At 38.5% G+C, this 18854-nt stretch overlaps 1 protein-coding gene across 15 annotated transcripts in view; it reads left to right on the forward strand.

Annotated features, from left to right (window-relative positions):
• RGS7 (regulator of G protein signaling 7) overlaps window positions 1-18854 on the forward strand; it is a 548216-nt gene that overhangs the window by 17750 nt on the left and 511612 nt on the right. The window lies entirely within an intron of this gene.

Consider the following 18854-nt stretch of genomic DNA (forward strand, 5'->3'; position numbering starts at 1 on the left):
CGTTTTCACTATACAGACCACTTTCATGGAGGCTAAGTGACTTTTCCACAACACACCTAGTAAGTTGCAGACCTGGGACTCAAATTGTTCAAGATAATCTTGGAAAAATCAGTTTTCTCTGAGCCTCCATGGGAAGTAGGGGTATAATTTTTGCTTCACAATGATGTTATAAGGATCAAATTCGATGGCATGAGAAACCAAACCGTTTCTACCACTTCATGATCGTGTGACTGGGGTCAAACATCTCCATGAGCTTTTGTGTTTTAATATGGAAAATCAGGATCACATAGAAGTAGGGCTTGATGTCTTCCAAACGCTGGTTAAATTAGAAGATCTTCATGGCAGTCCCAGTCCTGAAGGAGGATTTCTTTCTCCCTGATAAAATCTCTGCTTTGCCTTTTGTTCTCTTTATGTGTAACTCCTTCTGTTACTAATGTTTTTGTTGCCTTCATCTCTCTTTTCCTTTACTTTCTTACTTCTCCTATTTTCCTTCAAATTCACCCTCTATTTCTCTGAGTCAATATCTAGTGTTTTCCTTTGCTTCTAATTTATTTTTCTTTTATCTCCTTTCTATCTGAATGTTTCTCTTATCTTTCCATCCTTATCTTTCAGGGTTTTAATTAGAATAAAACCTCAGTCATTGACCCTTCTGGGTGATGATAGTGATGAAGCTTAATTAAGAAAAATATTAAGATAATAGTACAGTGAAAATAAATTCAGTTTTGGTTGTTTTAGATCCATGAAATAACTGCTTTTGGAGTTTTCGGATGGGGCAAGCTGCCCATATCTCCTAAAGAATCTTAGAAATGCTTTAAGGAATACCCCACACTCTCTCAATTATTTTATTATTATTTTCTTTCTTTGGCTTTGTTTAGTCTCCCTGTCTTTTATTCCCAATGCACTTAAATCACAGTATTAGTAACTATACAGCATTCCCTCTATTCTGAGGTTAAGAGAGTTATATTTTATTATAACCAGAAAAGTTACCATTCACTTAGTTTTGTATGAAAAGATTATTTCAAAAACTCTCTCCTTTCACCTGAAATCTCATGCAGTTACGCATTCTATTCACATTTCTTTTAATCAATGTGGTGTGCCTTAGTAGTAAGTCTTAGTATAATCACTGGGGATGGGAATCTGAATGGATTCCAACAAAAGCAGTTCATCTGTTGGAAATAGGTTCTGACTCTCCTCATTAACTAGAATTATCTACAGCCTTAAAACACATGTGATGGTCTTGCCCTGAAACTTTATTAGAAACAAATTAATTTACTTACTCTGTATTTATTTGACTCAAAGCTCATTGTCAATTTATAAAACTGTCATAAACCCCTTCGTCCTTGGTATTTTTCCCTCTTTTTCTGTAGTAATGGCACTCCCCATTTATCTAGGCACATGGCCATCAGAATAAAGATTATAGCTTTCGGGCTCCTACGTAGCTAGGCATGGCTGGATAATATATTCCAGCCAATGAGATGTGAACAGCTGGGATATAATCAGAAAGTGCTCTAGAAAAGGGCATGTACCTTTCTTTTTCTTGCTAGCTAGAATACAATCATCTTGGCCAGGAGATAAAAGCTGAGAGTTTATGATGGTAGAAAAACAATGGTCCCTGATGTTTATGGAGTTACTGTATCTGACCTGCTACAGAAAAATTAGCTTATACCTTCTTTAAGATATTACAATCTGTATTTTCTGTCACTTGCAGCCAAACTAAATTTTAACCTATTCAACAACTATTCCTTTTAAGAACAGTCTATTTGCTGTCTAGGAATAAATGTAGTTTCCTTTAAACAACTTAACAGTGAGACTCTAACTTTGATTAATTGTACATATGGTTCAATTTAATGTTTAACATGTATTGAATAATTATTATATGCAAGGCCTATTCACAATAGCAAAGACATGGAATCAACCAAAATACTCTTCAGTGATAGGCTGGATAAAGAAAATGTACTATGTATACACTATGGAATACCATGCAGCCATGAAAAGGAATGAGCTCATGTCCTGTGCAGGGACCTGGAGAGAGCTGGAAGCCATCAGTCTCATCACACTAACACAGGAACAGAAAACTAAACACTATATATTCTCACTTATCAGTGGGACTGAACAATGAGAACACATGGACACAGGGAGGGGAACAACACACATTAGGGCCTGTTGGGGCTTGGGGAGAGAGAGCATCAGGATAAATAGCTTATGAATGCTGGGCTTACTGCCTAGGTGATGAGTTGATAGGCGTGGAGAACCACCTTGGCACATGTTTACCTATGCAACAAACCTGCACGTCCTGCACATGTATTCCAGAATTTAAAAAAACATTATGTGCAAGGCAGTTTGCTGAAATTGACTGGAGATAAAGAATCAGTGATGATGATATGTTCTTTATCAGAGCACTGTACGATCCCAAGATTGAAGGACAAACAGATTGACAAATAATTTCCAGTATATATGTATGTATATTTAACATACAATATTATTCAAGTTTAAAAAATAGTTATTCAGATTTTAAAAACTGCCATTTTTTTCTACTGTGAAAGCCTGGAAAGGTTGTCATTTGCCCATGTCAAAGAATAAATGCAAATAAAAATGTTCTGATTCATTATACTGCCAAAGAGGAAACATTCTTTAAAAAATATTGAGCTTATTTTCTTACCCTGGAAATTGGTTCCTCATGTGACAGGTTCTGTAGCTGAAGACGCTTTTGTTATAATGTCTTTGCTTGCTTGGAAGTTTAGCTGACTTAAAAATGGAATCCTTTTACATGATAAAGCAAAATCTGCTTAAAGTTGTAGAGATAGGCCAGTATTGCATAGATTTATTTCCGTACTCTTTTGGGTACCCTGTTTTATGTTTACAATTATTTGGTTGAGCATATTTATGAAAAGTAGTATGAATTTCCCCCCTTGGTACTATCTGGGAAATTGTACATTCTTAACCATGGAGATGAGGTCCTCCTGAGTTGGATTTTAACAGAGTCAAATAAGCACATCAATTTGTGGTGCCTCAACATATAAAAAATATCCACACAGAGCAAAATATGAGCGTTCCTACAATGCATGTATTCCTTTTAAAAATCTCACATTCTGAAAAATCAGTCACTAAAAATAACTGACATGTTGAGGAAAATAGAATTGGAACAGATCACTCAAAACATTTTAAACACTCAAAACATTTAATGTTATAATTAAGCCCTAACCAAAACAATAGCAAGCTAATGAAAAATACTAGCACAGTTATAAGAACATGTTAATGTCCCTACAAATACATAACTCAGTAAATATGAGACTTTACCTTTAGAATTGAAGAGGAAGGTAGGTTGGTAGACGAGTATGTATGGAAGTACTGAGCTGCCTGAGTTATGAAAACGAGGTCAGAGGGGCATCGGCTCCAGAATTTGCAGGTGGAGTAGCAATCACAGGCTTAGTATAAAATAGTTCTGGCTCCTTCTTGAGTGTTTGCTTGTTTCTTTTGCACAAACATCTGAAAGAAACGTTTGAAACCGTACATTTAGTGAAATGGAGCCAAGAGGAAGAACGTGGTGTAATGGGCAGTATGATCAGTACTTGTACCTCCTCCTAGCTGTGTGAGCTTTGTGTTTAGATGCTGTGTCTTGGTGGCACAGCATACAGTGTGCTAAGAAAAATTGCGCAGGAACTGGTGGGACTTCCGTGTTAGGCTGTGCTGATTCCCTGATTTCCCAGTTCTGTGTGGGCTAATTCTTGCCGCAGAACACGCTGTCCGTTAGATGACTGTTCAACTTCCGGTTGTTCAACTGGAGAGGCCGTGCGAGTCAGGGCAGGAAACAAAGTGACTGTGTGTGAACTAAGGATGGTACAAGGAAAACAGGCATGAACAGTGGAGGAGAGAACGGTAGAAGAGGGAAAAGAGTGTTCTGAGAACCCATTTCATACCAAATTTTATTTAGTTTGATTTTCCTGTCAGTCCAACTAGATGGGTGTCATCTCTCCATTCTACAAATGAAAATGAGAAAGTAGAAGGATTTTACTGAAGACCACGCAGGTGGAAAATGATGGTGTCAGGACTTGCAATTAAGTCTGCCTAACTCCACATCTTATTTTTTCTCTAAACTATACCAAACTACTTCCCTACTGGGCTGGAATACGGAATCTGAAGCCCCTGTGTTTAAGGCAGTGAGTGACCAGTCTGTGGCTTTGTGAACTTGAGTGAGTCTTTTAAACTCTCTGAGCCTCTTTATCTTCGCATATAAAGGTGCCAGGGATACTATTCCAGAGGAGTATTGTGACAACTGTGATAAGTTATATGCATGTGCTTCATAAATGTTAAAACATTATGCAAGCAATAAGGCGTTTTATTTTCCCTCCACAAAATGTCCACCTCTTTACATTAAACATGATTATAAATAACTTCGAAGATTATGGGGTGAATCATTTATATAGTCCTAAGAAAGAAAAGAAAAGAGTTTCTGGAATGGGTCAAAGATGTTTGGTTCCAAAACAAAGGGCATCTGCGTGTTAATAAAGCAGAAGGAGGAAGCACGAGTTACAGCTGCAGACGCTGTTGAAATTTAACCATGGAACCAAACAGGTGGTGAGTCATTCAATCCTGTCCTAGGGTTTCTGCAGAAGCAGTAGTATTTCTGTCTGGATTCCTATATTTTAGGGATTATCCTTCTCTTTCCACTTCCTCCCCTTCTTTCAGATACATCCTATGATTGAATATTTCAAAATATTAAGAATGTGTGGAGGTGGCATGCTCTGCAATTATGTTTTGTAAAATCTAGATAGTCATATGGTTACATAGGTGGGGCTTAGAAAGGCTTAGTGCTAAATGAAGTCTGATGAAGCCTCTTTGAAGTTGGACACTCTGTATAGCATTTTCTTTCTTAGTTCTACCGGGACATGTGGCTCTAAAGCTAATCTGATGTGCCATCAAAATATTTTAGCCTCTCTACTCCTCAGATAACTTTGGTTATACCAAGGCTATGTAGAGAAGGTGGTCTGGGATAAGAATCTTGCTACTGGTACTTACCTTAAAAAATCTTCTTTGTAAAAAATGTTGGATGCTATAAAAAAGGGAAAAGAAGAAGAGGCAATCATAATTACACGACTCTAAGATAACAGCTCTAGAATATTTCATTAGTTCTTTTATGTAGTGAACTACATGCACACACACACACACACACACATGCATCAGTAGTGTATCAGTAGTTGTGCACTAGAGCCAGTTTAGACAGTCCTGTATATCTCCCTGAAACTATAAGCCCACATTGATGTTGAAAAATTGGGATTAGCCATGGTAGGTGTATTTATATCATAGGAATTGGCAAATGCTATAAATCAAAGCTCCTCCTCCAGCCCCTGGAAAACTGGTTGATGAACAGCATCACTCTGTGTGTGTGTGTGTGTGTGCGTGTGTGTGTGTGTGTGTGCGTGTGTGTGTGCGTGTGTGTGTGTGTGCGTGTGTGTGTGCGTGTGTGTGCGTGTGTGTGTGTGCGTGTGCGTGTGTGTGTGTGTGTGTGCGTGTGTGTGTGTGCGTGTGTGTGTGTGCGTGTGTGTGTGTGTGCGTGTGTGTGCGTGTGTGTGCGTGCGTGTGTGTGTGCGTGTGTGTGTGTGCGTGTGTGTGTGTGTGCGTGTGTGCGTGCGTGTGTGTGTGCGTGTGTGTGTGTGTGTGTGCGTGTGCGCGCGCACTTTAAAATCTTTTGAGCTCTTTAAGAACAGGATCTCTTCATGATTTGCGTGTGTTCCTATAGAATCTAACATATCACTTGACAAATGTAGTAGATATTTAATAAATGCCTGACAGATTGAAGAATGTAGGAAGGAAGAAAGGGTTAGAATTGTGGGTAACATTGGGCTGAGTGCAGTGGCTCACCCCTGTAATCTCAGCACTTTGGGAGGCCGAGGCGGGTGGATCACCTGAGGTCAGGAGTTCGAGATCAGTCAGACTGACCAACATGGAGAAACTCTGTCTCTACTAAAAATAAAAAATTAGCCTGTTGTGGTAGCATGTGCCTGTAATCCCAGCTACTTGGGAGGCTGAGGCAGGGGAATCGCTTGAACCTGGGAGGTGAAGGTTGCTGTAAGCCTAGATTGCACCATTGCACTCCAGCCTGAGCAACAAGAGCAAGACTGTCTAAAAAAAAAAATAGAATTATGTATAACATTTTAACAACAGATTTGATACATTGGTTGACTATTATTTTATTAATAAGTAGTTCCTCAAACCCAGAGAAAAGTGGCAGTTTTGCAGTTTGCTGTAGAACTTGTTGAATTAATAGAAATTGTTTTTGCTCAAATTCCAGGATCATTAAACATCCATTCAATCGCTCACAGAGTGGAAAGTACATAGGACTTTATTTTGAAGCTCCTGGTCCTGACTTTACACATTATTACTAGGGGCTTGATTTGGACAATCTGTTGGGTCTTAATTCTTAAACAGTGAAATGTGCACGTGTCTCTGTGTGTGAAAGGGATGTGTATAGTGGATGTAAGGATCGTGTTTAGTCCTCAAGATACCATTTAGGGTGCTGGAATAACTTCCTGCTCTCCCCCTGTAACTTAGGAGATTGAATTCATCTCTCAAGGTTACAGAATGTTCTTTACAAGCGGACCACTCTGTAGTGTCTTACTCTGCTGTTTTAATTTTATTTGGTTTAGCCCCACTTATTAGTGTGGTGATTGGAATAATCAATGTGCAATAAATTAATTGCCTCATGGATATTATTTTTGATTGTTTAGAACATTAAACTGAGGAACCCAGTGCCCTTGCCTGTTGATTGTCAATGACTCCTACTATGTCATCATTTAATGACGGCTGCAGAAATAAATACTTGGTTTAGTCTACATTTGCATTTATTAAAAAGTCTTTGCATAACTCAATTAATGATCCTGGAAGTGATTCTATAATTAGAATTAGCGACGGGATCTTCTGCCAAGAGATGCTTTTTTTTTCTAATTTCTTTTCTTGCAATCTCTTTAGTGAAGATAAGGAATGGTCACTGCATTCAGTGGAAAGTGAAGAATCCATGGATATTTTTATGTTACTTTACAAAACTACAGTATGGAGAGAGCACTTCATGAATTGAGTGGGTACTACTGTTTTGGATAAGTTTTACTGGATGGTCACTTTCGACTGTGTTGTCCTGCAGTGTCAAAAGAGCTTTCTGTAACTAACAGCCTTTCACTGAGGAAGGGCCCTGCTGGATAGTAGGTTTCCTCTTCTTCTTCTTCTTTAAATTATACTTTACATTCTGGGGTACTCGTGCAGAATGTGCAGGTTTGTTGCATAGGTATACACATGCCAAGGTGGTTTGCTGCATCCATCACCCCGTCATCTACATTAGGTATTTCTCCTAATGCTATCCCTCCCCCTTTCCTCAACCTCCTACTTTCCCTCCCCTTGCTCCCCACCCCCCAACAGGTCTCGGTGTGTGTTGTTCCCTTCCTTGTGTCCATGCATTCTCATTGCTCAATTTCCTCTTATGAGTGAGAACATGCAGTGTTTGGTTATCTGTTCTTGTGTCAGTTTGCTGGGAATGATGGTTTTCTCTTCTGAGAGGTGGACTGGCTCAGAGGCCCTGAGCATTTGAGGCTGCGGGGAGTATCCCTGAGATGATCAGAGAATCCCATGTTCTGGAATGATCTTTAGGACCCAGCCAATCCCAAGACTCAAGTATTGAGAGTTTCCCCATCTCTATTGCTCTCCCGCAACAAGAAAGTGCAAGCCTGAGGATGAATCTTGCTATTTCCACCACCAGTCTTGTGATTAGTGGAAATCTTGATTACTCTTTATAAGAAAAAGATGTTTAATTTTTCAATTAATGATGATCTTCGTAACTTCAGTGCAGAAGCTAAGAATTCTGAAAAGCTTTTACTCTTCTTGTTTATTATCTGCTTATCCTAGGTAGAGATTTGAGTATCTGGTTTACCTTTTGGAGGAACGGTTGGAGCACTAAAACACTTTCAAGAGTGTATGTATGTATGTATGTATGTATGTATATATATATATATGTGTGTGTGTGTGTGTGTGATATATATTTATAGTATATATATATATATATAGAGAGAGAGATATATCAGTTTATATATAGATCAATATATCAGTTTGGTTTGTTTAGCATCACAGAACCAAACTGTTTATGAAACTATAATATTATAATTGCCATTACAATAATATTAATTGCTATTTGTAAGGAAGTCATCTAACTTTCACGGAAACTTATTAACATAGGGAAATATAAAGGAACATTTTTTTCTGTTCAGAAGAGACAACTAAGATGCAAAATAAAGAGAAAAGTTTTGTACTAAAGAAGAAATCTAAAGCTCAAAATTGCTCTTATCTTGCTAATAGATCATATTATCTTTACAAATAGTTTTAATATCCTTAATCAAAATAAGAAAATATAGTAAATTCTCTTAATTTGCTGTGAAGTTGTTGAGATTTCAGTCAAAGCGTGACCATTAGGCGTAGTAAAAGTGCCATATCATAAGACTTAAGCAATATTTTAGACTTTACAAAGTGTTCTCAGAGTTATTATTTCTTTTTAGTCCTCACAGCAGTTCTCATTGTGTATGGTAGATGAGGAATGTCAGTTACAGACTTAGCCAAGATTATAACTATGAAAACATGAACCCAATTTCCTATGTCACTAAGTAGTTGTTGTCCCAACTGAAGTCTTCTTATCCCCCTGGCCTTAGCTAGATGTCATTTTGAATATATCCGTTTTAATGGACTGGAAGTAAAAATTGGAATGACCCAAATGGGACACATTTAGTTACCACTAGATTCCCCATGGCCAATTTCCACATGTGAACTTTCTCTCATTTTAACAATCCCATCTCGCCAACGGAGTGTTATTCTATCAAAACTGGTAGTCTAGCAGGGCTTCTCAATAAAGTGGTAGGAAAGCTAAGGGGGCCAGATGACAATATTGTAGCAGTTGATGCCCTGAAGGAGCACCTGACTCTGGCTCTCTATTGATCTGCTTTTGAGTCTGTTCTAAACTAGGACAACTGCATTTCCTCTCTGTGAAAGACCCTTCAAAAACAAAATAAGACCTTGTCTGTGTTCTCCCTTTCCCTCCAGGTGGGGAGTGAATTGAGACAGAGTGGAGGGCTCAGACATCACTGTTCATCATTTTGAAATAAAACTCTCCATCCCTTGCAAGGTGGCAGGGAAAACACAGGCTGCTGGGAAATGGGCCTGTTCATCGCTTTCCTGTAATGTCAGACACCCTCCTCCGTGGTTCTGAAGGTGGTATTCTAATCTTTTTTTCTTCTTTCCGTTCATGTCAAATTGCATGGAGAATGGGAAGGCTTTACTGTATTGACAATACTAAAGTCACTGAGGAAGGTGAAGCTGCCAATACGTTTCTGCTTTTGGTTTGCTTACAGATATGCAAATAGGAGCTATAAAACACAATAACGTTTTCCAGACAGCTTCCGCAATTAGTTAGGTTTTCTCTAAAAAGGAAATGTTTGTGTTAGATACTTCATGGACTCTTAGACTGTGAAGGGGCAGTGGAAGTTTTCTCATTCGCCCCTCCTTCCCCCGCATGCCAGAATTTTCTCCCTCTGTATGACTTCTTAGAGGAAAAGAGTCCATATCCTCAGGAGGAGGTCATGGTTGGACACCTCAAACCATTATAAATTAGTTCCCTATGTTAATATAAAAGCTGTTTTCCTGGCATTCTTTCCCATGGTTCTAATTTACATTTCTGGATTTACATAGGATATCTAATCTCCTTTCATACAAGATCAAGTCACCTATACCAAAACATCAATCATGGCTTCCCTAAGCCTTCTGTTTTCCAGGATTAATGTTTCTGTTTCATGTAATCGTGTCTCACATGATGTGGTTTGCAGATCCATTACCCTTCCTGTGGGCCCCCTCTAAATAGCCCCTAACTGGCTGTTGCTTCGCTTAACTCCAGTCCTGTGCGTACAATTTCCATTACTGTTCCTTGCATGATTACTTTGAAAAACTACACAGTACTCTTTGGAAAAAATGTTTGAAAGTCAACCTAATTAAAATTTAGAGACTGTAACAGAGGCTGAGGGGGCAGTGGGTGGGAAGGAGATTTAGCAATGGAAGTAGCCAAAGTACATGTCTAGAAACTAGATTGTTCTCTTAGTCCCTTACACATTAAACATTCCCAGGCCAGTAGAAGTCCTCCCGTGTCTGCTGAAGTCCCGCAGCATGTTATTGATATTTCTCTAGTGACACTGATATTTTTCATTTCTGCATTACCATAAATCTTTCTGCTGTGAATGAATGAATAATCACCTTATGCCTCCCTAACTCTGGATATCTGCATAGAAGATGAATTGCTCATTTTACTTCTCTCTGAAACATTGCTGGTCAAATTTCCAGCTGACAGTGAAATTGCCTGGAGCTCTACGCCTGAATAGTGGTTTATTTACATTACTCCTGTTAAGGAAACTGTATTAGGTGTAACTAGTAAGTAAATACAGAACTAGAATAACAAACACAATTGTGAAATCTCAAGTCTAAACTTTGTCTCACAGTATGCAAGTGAATCAGTAATAGTAAGATCTATGGCAGCCACATAATAGTGAAACTGTATTGTCCCTTTACCATATGTGAGTCATTGAACCAAGCACTTTACATATGCCACATATTAATGACTTAATCCTTAAACTACTCACAGATTTGGAGAAGTTAAGGAACACACCAAGGCTAAGTTGCATGTAGCAGAGCCAGGATTCAAACATACGTTTTTAAAAGCCCATTCTATCAATCATTGTATTACAGTGTTTTAAATTTAATAGATTCTCAGTAAATTTTGATTAGCATTTTTTCTTCCTCAACATGAAGTTCAGATTTTACAGACTTTGTGGTGACTTTTAGTTTAATAATCACCAACAGCACATGGGTGAGTGAGAGGAAATACCCTCTTTCTTAAATTAGACTTCCATTTTGGATAGAGAGGATCTGAAGTTGGCATTGTCTTTTAAGTGCCTCTTTAGTTGGCTTTTGACATTTGCTGGAGCAAGCAGTTTAAAGAAGTAGAAGGAAAATTCTACTGAAGAACATATTTAGTATAGGAATCATGGAAAAGCCAAGCTAAATAATGTGCTAATGGATCAATGAAAAAGTTTGCTGCATGTAAATACAAAGTTTGTAAAAATAGACTCGGGGTACATGTGCAGGTTTGTTACATGAGTATATTGCATAATGCTGTGGCTTGGGCTCTTATTGAAAACATCACTCACATAGTGAACATAGTACACAATAGGTAGTTTTACAACCCTTGCCCCTGACACCTCCTTCCCTGCTCTTGGAGTGCCCAGAGTCTATTGAGAAACAGTGTTTTATTTTGCTTGTGATATGGAAGAATATATGCCTTTAGATTCTAGGGTGAAAGAGAGTTCTCATAAACAGATGTAACTATAGAGGTGGCTTGACTAATAGAGTGCACAGTGGAACTTTTACCACTTATTTTCTGGATACTATTGTTCTGTTAATATATGAGCATTTTCAAGAGCTTCTCTGTTTTATCATCCCACTTACACTTTTAGGTCACACAGAGCTTGCAGTCAAAGGAAGACTCTAGGTTGTTTTTCAGATGCTTCTGTGTAACTGGACTGTCTTCAAGTTCTACTTTGGTGATGGGTTGTTTAAACCCACACGCTGGCTTTATGTATAAATCTGTTTAATTACATTTTATTAAATTCAGTTTGGCTTTTCATGATGTCGTGTTTTGAATCTGATAGATCATATGATATACTCCCTTTCACCCTCAGATGTGTGACATCCACCACTTACAGCAGATTATCAGATGAGAGAGCTATGGGGGCCTCACTCGAGTTGGAACTTGCCCGCGAATTTTTATCGACTTATTGATTAGCACTTGCTGGTACAATGGGAAAGCCTAGTTATACACCATCCAGTATGTTTTATATCTGTAATCCATCCACCAGCAGCACACATGAAACTTTGTCAAATGTTTTCCAGGATTTCACCTACGTTCTTAGAGCTAAAACCAAAAACAAAACAACCTTCCTTTTACCCAGTACTGAGGACAGCACCACATTATCCAGCAATTAAGGGCCCGAGAGAACCTGCTTATTTTTATTATTTATTTATTTATTTTTATTGCGTTTTAGGTTTTGGGGTACATGTGAAGAACATGCAAGATGGTTGCATAGGTACACACGTGGCAGTGTGATTTGCTGCCTTCCTCCCCTTCACCTGTATCTGGCATTTCTCCCCATGCTGTCCCCAACTCCCCACCCCCCACTGTCTCTCCCCTATTTCCCCCCAACAGACCCCAGTGTGTAGTGCTCCCCTCCCTGTGTCCATGTGTTCTCACTGGAGAACCTGTTTCTTAAGTGGTTATTGACAATTAGACACTTTATGGTCATTATGGAATAACATTAAAGGTAACATATGGTATTCTGATATCACTGAGCCCTTTGTAGAGGATTAGCGCTCCATTGCACTATCACAAGCAGTGAACTATTTTGTGTAGGATAATGCTTGAAGGAGATAGGTTTTACTACTATCAATATTAAAATTAGTCATGGGCATCTCATCTATGAAGACTCCCAGGCAGCTATAACTGGGCTCTAAAGCACTTGGAAATTTTAAACTCCTTAAGCAACCAACTGTTTATTGTACACTTTCTGATCTTCATTCACAAGTATAGGGCAAGCAGTGGACCAGGTCATCCTTTATTTTACACATGTGGAGATAAAACTTTCTAGAAGCTAAATGATTTGTCCAAGGTTGGTAGTGAGTGGTAAAGCCAAGACTCCAAATACAGTCCCTCACCACATATCAAAAAGATGTGACCAGGAATAAATTCCTATGAAAAACTTAGGTGAGACTTTTTTTAACAGTCCTTAAGATTATCCACCTCTAGCCAAATATACAATCCAGATACTTCTGTGACAATCCTGACTTCATAAAAATGTTCTAAAAAGCCATTAAATGTAAAATCAAATGCAATTTAATATGTACATAAATTGTACTCTTTTATAAACATAAACTTACAAATTCATATATTATTTTCAAGCCGTATGTTATTCCTGCTTTGAAAACATGGTTACTTTATTTTACAGTCTGTACTATACTGTGATAGCTGTACTCTAAGAAACCTTTTCCTATCAAAAATTGAGTTTTAAACATAATTATTTTATTGGGAAAAATGATAGGAAGGAGTTTTAGATCTGTAATTATAGCTATTTTTCTTGTAGGAATTTCAATAATAAGAGTTTAAAAAATACCTGTAAATGTATAGTCGTAAGACCTTAACATACCTAAGTACATGTATTCTTGATTATTTCTAACTTTTGCTCTGGAGTAATGGCTTTTCTTTTCTTTTCACCGTGAGAACTATTATCAGTGTAGCATTTTTTTCACATTTACCCCTGAATGGTGCAGGCTGTCAGACATATGTATTGTGGCGATCTAGTTCTTGTTGCTGCTGCTTCTGTCATTACAGTAATGACACATATTGGAGCTCAAGTAACAACTGATGTCCCTATACTTGGTTGAATTATGAAAACTTATGCTGTTGGTTTTTTTTCTTGCCTGTTACGTATTATTTAAAAAGGAATCCCACACTGACATGTTTTTACTCTTTTTTGGGAGGAAGGGAGTAAGGCAGGAAGGGAGTGAAGGAGGAAGGGAGGAAGGCAGGAAGGGAGGGAAGGAGGAAAGGAGGGAGGAAGGAAGGGATGAAGGAAGGAAGGAAGGGAGGAAGGGGGAGGGAGGGAGGGTGGGAGGGAGGGAGGCAGGGAAGGGAAGGGAAGGGAAGGAAGGAAATCAAGCAATGAGAGAGACATTGCCGACCTGGATCTAGAGGTTTACAAGTTGATTTCTTCTTTTTTTTGAGAGAAGGAAAGAAAAAAAAATGAGTAAAGGAGAGGAAGAAGGAGGAAGAGAAAGAGGGAGGGTGAATGGAAATATTGCTTTATTCTGAAAAAAAATGGGTATCAATAATGGCCAATCAATGTTTCATTTAAACCTATGAGTAGGTGTGATGTGGTATTGACAAAAATGTGTATTTTGTTTATTTGAAGTGGAGAGCTCTATAAATATTTATTAAGTTTACTTGTTCCGGATCTGAGTTCGAGTCCTTGATATCCTTATTAATTTTCTGTGTCATTGAATCTAAGCCTCTATGTATCTGGGTGTTAGGATCGTTAGCTCTTGTTGTTGCATTGATCCTTTTACCACTATATCTTTGTTGCTTTAAAATCTATTTTATCCTATACGAGAATTGCAACTCCTGCTTTTTATTTATTTATTTATTTTTGTTCTCCATTTGGTTGGTAAATCTTTCTCCATCCCTTTGTTTTGAGTCTTTGTGTATCCTTGCATGTGAAACAGGTCTGGATGTAACATGCCGTTGGGTTTTGGCTGTGTCTTTTGATTGGGGGATTTAGTCGATTTAAATTTAGGGTTACTGCCATTTGAAGTTAACTGGCTGTTTTATCTATTTGTTGATGTAAATTCTTCTTTATGTTGGTGCTCTTTACCTTTTGGTATATTTTTAGAAAGGCTAATACTGGTTGTTTCTTTCTATGTGTAATGCTTCTTTCAGAAACTCTTGTAAAGCAGGCCTGGTGGTAATAAAATCTGAGTATTTGCTTGGTCATAAAAGATTTTATTTTTCCTTCAGTTGTGAAGCTTAGTTTGGCTGGATATGAAATTCTGGGCTGAAGGTTCTGTTCTTTGAGGATGTTGAATATTGGCCCCCACTCTCTTCTGGCTTGTAGAGTTTCTGCTGAGAGATCTGCTGTAAGTCTGATAGGCTTGCCTTTGTGGATAACATGACCTTTCTCTCTGGCTGCCCTTAGTATTTTCTCCTTCATTTCAATCCTGGTGAATCTAACGATTATGTGCCTTGGGGCTGCTCTTCTTGAGGAATATCTTTGTGGTGTTCTCTGTATTACCTGGGGTTGAATATTGACCTGCTTTGCTAGTTCAGGAAAATTTTCCTGAATAATATCTTGAAGGGTATTTACCAGCTTGGATTCATTCTCTCTGTCGCATTCAGGTACACCTATCAAAAGTAGATTTGGTCTTTTCACATAGTCCCACATTTCTTGGAGACTTTGCTCATTCCTTTTTACCCTTTTTTTCTCTAATCTTCTCTTCTTGTTTTATTTCATTAAGTTGGACTTTGACCTCTGATATCCTTTCTTCTGCTTGAACAATTCGAGTGTTTAAACCTATGCATACTTCTTGGAGTTTCTGTATTGTATTCTTCAGTTCTATTAATTCACTTACATTCCTCTCTAAGTTGTCTATTCTCAATAGGATTTCATCAAACCTTTTTTCAAAGTTCCTAGTTTCTTTACGTTGGGCTACAACATGTTCTTTTAACTCACAGAAGTTTCTTATTATCCATTCCTTGAAGAGTGATTCTGTCATCAGGATGCACTCATTCTCCATTAAGCCTTGTTCCATTGTTGATGTGGAACTGTGATCATCTTTTTGAGTATTCTCAGCCTTTTTACGCTGGTTTCTTCCCATGATTGTAAATTTATCCTCCTGTCGTCTTTGAAATTACCAACTTTCAGATTAGGTCTCTTGAGTGGACGTCTAGGTTGTTAGTTTCCAGGGCCAGAACAGCGGCATTAAGACTGATGGTGCTTTTCTGCCCAGGATTCTCCTGTCTGGCTTCCTTTTTGTGTCCGTAATGGGCGACTCTGCCTTCCTGGGCTCCAAACCTCGGTCAGAAGGGGAACCAGCTCTGTTTACTCTGCTCTGAGAGCTGCCGTGCCAAGGTGCTGGTGAAACCACTGCGCCGGCCACAAGAGTTGCGCTGGTGACCCGTGTGACTCCTCCACTGGGGATCTTCTGCTCCGGGAGCGACCAGAATTAGTCTGAAAGTGTGGCGTCCTCTAGTTGTCTGTGCTTTCACTGAGAGCTGCAACCCCAAGCTGTTAGTGATCGGCCATCTTGGATCATTCTCCTCCATGTTTTTACTCTTTAGGGTATTTTGTTTATTGCCTTCATCATTACAGTATGAAAGCATCCGTAATAAAGTTGTATGAAGTTTGTTTCAGGTGCTATATTTCCTATAATCAATTGCATTTTTCCTTAAACACCAGGAGGTTCAGAAGTTGATACCTATGGCCTGCTTCTAACAGAGAATAAGGGACTACACATTAGGTATTTTAATTTCTAATTACCTACTAGTACCTATGAGTTGATCTTAATTTTTCCCCCCTCCCTCCCTCCTTCCCTCCCTCCCTCCTTCCTTTCCTCCTTCTCTCCTTCCCTTCTTCTTTCCTTCCTTCTTTCCTCCTTTCCTCTTTTTCTTTGTTTTTCTTTCCTTTTTGACCCAGTGTCTCACTCTTTCACCCAGGCTGGAGGGCTGTGGCATGATTGCAGCTTTCTGCAGCCTCAACTCCAGGACTCAAGTGATCCTCTCACGTCAGTCTCCTGAGTAGTTGGGACTACAGGCGTGTGCCAAATGGGGTTTCATCATGTTACCCAGGCTGGCCTTGAGCTCCAGGGCTCAAGCGATCTGCCCCACTTTGCCTCCAAAAATGCTAGGACTACAAGCGTGATCCACCATGCCTGGCTTGATTCTAATTTTTCTACATTTATTTTTGGTTCTCTGAAATTTGCCAATTGTTGCCATTTAATATGTCTTTCTAATTTGCCTTCCACATCTTAAGAGATAAAACAAGACAAATAATAATGTAGGTATATATCAAATACATTTTATAAAGAACAAGGTAAAGAACAAGGTATATTCCAAATATACACACAATTTGGAAATGCTGTTGTAGACAGGCCTGCTGATACATGGAGAAACAAAGAAAGCAGGTGATATAGCTGGAGGATTCTCTACATTTAATAAGCTGATATAAAAATGAGGAAGAGGTTATTTATAGCAAGAAGGTAGCCTATAGTTTATCCCATTCTTTCTGGAGGATCTTTAGAGAAAGCCAGGTTAACGGTGGTGTTCCTTTGCTTTTCACAAGAGGCCGATGTACATCCACAATCAGGATGCCAGGAGGAGGCTGCTGTGGGATTTCTTCTGTCCCTCAGTCTTCCAATTAGTGGTGAAACTGGAGATGAGGTTCCTAGAGACACCTTTGTTTGGGTACAAATCCTGGAATGGGGAGAAACTGACTTTGGAGAGTATTAAGACTTTCCTGGGGAGGCTATTAGTCACTGGGAAATTGACCTTTGCTGGATGAAGCAATAAAGGGCTTACTTTGTTTTGTCAGTAGATCCGTTCACTCTGTGTTTTTAGTTTATTTCACAGTGTAGCCTCTTGAGTAAAAGGCAGAGGAGCATAGTGAGAAAAAAGAAAAACGTAATGGTTGTTTCAAGTCATCTTGTTTGCTTGGAGAAGTGAGAAATGTTAACATTTTCCTATAAGAGACTTACAGATATTCTATTCCATTTCCTCCTCTTCCTCCTCCTTGTTTCCCGTCTGTATGTGTCTCAATATTTGATGATCATTGAAAAAAAGGAGAATAGTTTGTGATCAGAATGTTGTCCTAAAACATGAGAGATTCATGCACAACAAATACCAGACCTAAAATCCCTGCATGATGTCATGGAGTCTGCCAAATGGTCTCTATATAAAGGTTGCCAGTAACCCAAATGGAGGGAGAATGTCTTGCCAACAGACACATGCTGCTCCTTTCCTATAGAAATGAAGCAAGAGTCAGTGAAGGTTTATTTGAAAGCAGGTCAAAGTGTGTGCATCTGTGGCTGGCAGCTTGTTAGACATACATGAAAGATACCTTGAGGTTGTTCAGGTCCTTTCATTTTCTTCCTACTGCCTACTCTCATATCAACAGTAGCAATACCCTTTTTACTGTCTTATGGTCATTTTGCATTTTTATATTTACAGCTTTATATAACTGTGGAGAGCCAGACTGCAGATTCAATCAACAACACAGTACCTAACTTATGAGCTCTATGTAACTAATAGGCACAAGGAACCTCTGCTAGTTTGGATCACTTTCATCCTTCAGTAGCAATTAATCAAAAAGGGTTTCAGTGCCTCTTCCTTATAACAAATTTCATCTTTTTGTGCTCAGGAACACCAACTTATTAGGAAAGTTTTTCACTTTGAAATAGGGAAAATATATGTTGTATAAACAATTGTTTTTTCCCCTTAGCAACTGGATTCTATTTTATCTCATTAGAGTCAGGCTGTGGATGGGGACATGGGGGAATTAAAATATATCCTACAGAATAGTTTCAGATATGTTTACCAACAATTTTCCCATATCAGGCTTACCTTGTTTATGAACTTCACGATTATTTTTTTTAAATCACTGTTTATTTAAAATATAGCTACTGCTTTTTTTGGAAAGATGTATTTATAACTTTATAGTAGACTGTGATGTCTTAATAAAAATACAGAATACTCTGACCAAAGAAAATAAAGTCATTAGATCAGAATATAAATATAAGAGGCATTTTATTAAGAAAGAACATTTGAACTGAACATTAACACTTAGGCCAAAAACTTACATTTTTATCCAGACCTGTAAGTCAGAAAAAGGTCCTAGGCAAGGAAAAAAGCCAGAGAAAATGAGTAGATATGAGAAAAGGACCATGGAAAGCTGGTGGGCATAGGTAGGGGGTGAAGCGAGGAACTGAGATCAGATTGTGTAAAGTTGCAACGATCATTCTAAGGAAATCTGGTCTTTATTCAGCAGACAGTGGTGTGTTCCAGAAACATATTTAATTAGAAGTGACTGTGAATTAGAAGTTTTTCTTCTGATTTAATGCAAAAAGGGTACACATATTAGAAGGCGAAAGTTCAATGATGAGACCCTCATAAAATCTCCATGAGGGTAATGAGTGCATGAGTTATACCTTTTGCAGAGAAGATGGGTTATACATGAGATTTA

Source organism: Callithrix jacchus, chromosome 19, assembly GCF_049354715.1.
Source record: "Callithrix jacchus isolate 240 chromosome 19, calJac240_pri, whole genome shotgun sequence".
Taxonomy (NCBI): domain Eukaryota; kingdom Metazoa; phylum Chordata; class Mammalia; order Primates; family Cebidae; genus Callithrix; species Callithrix jacchus.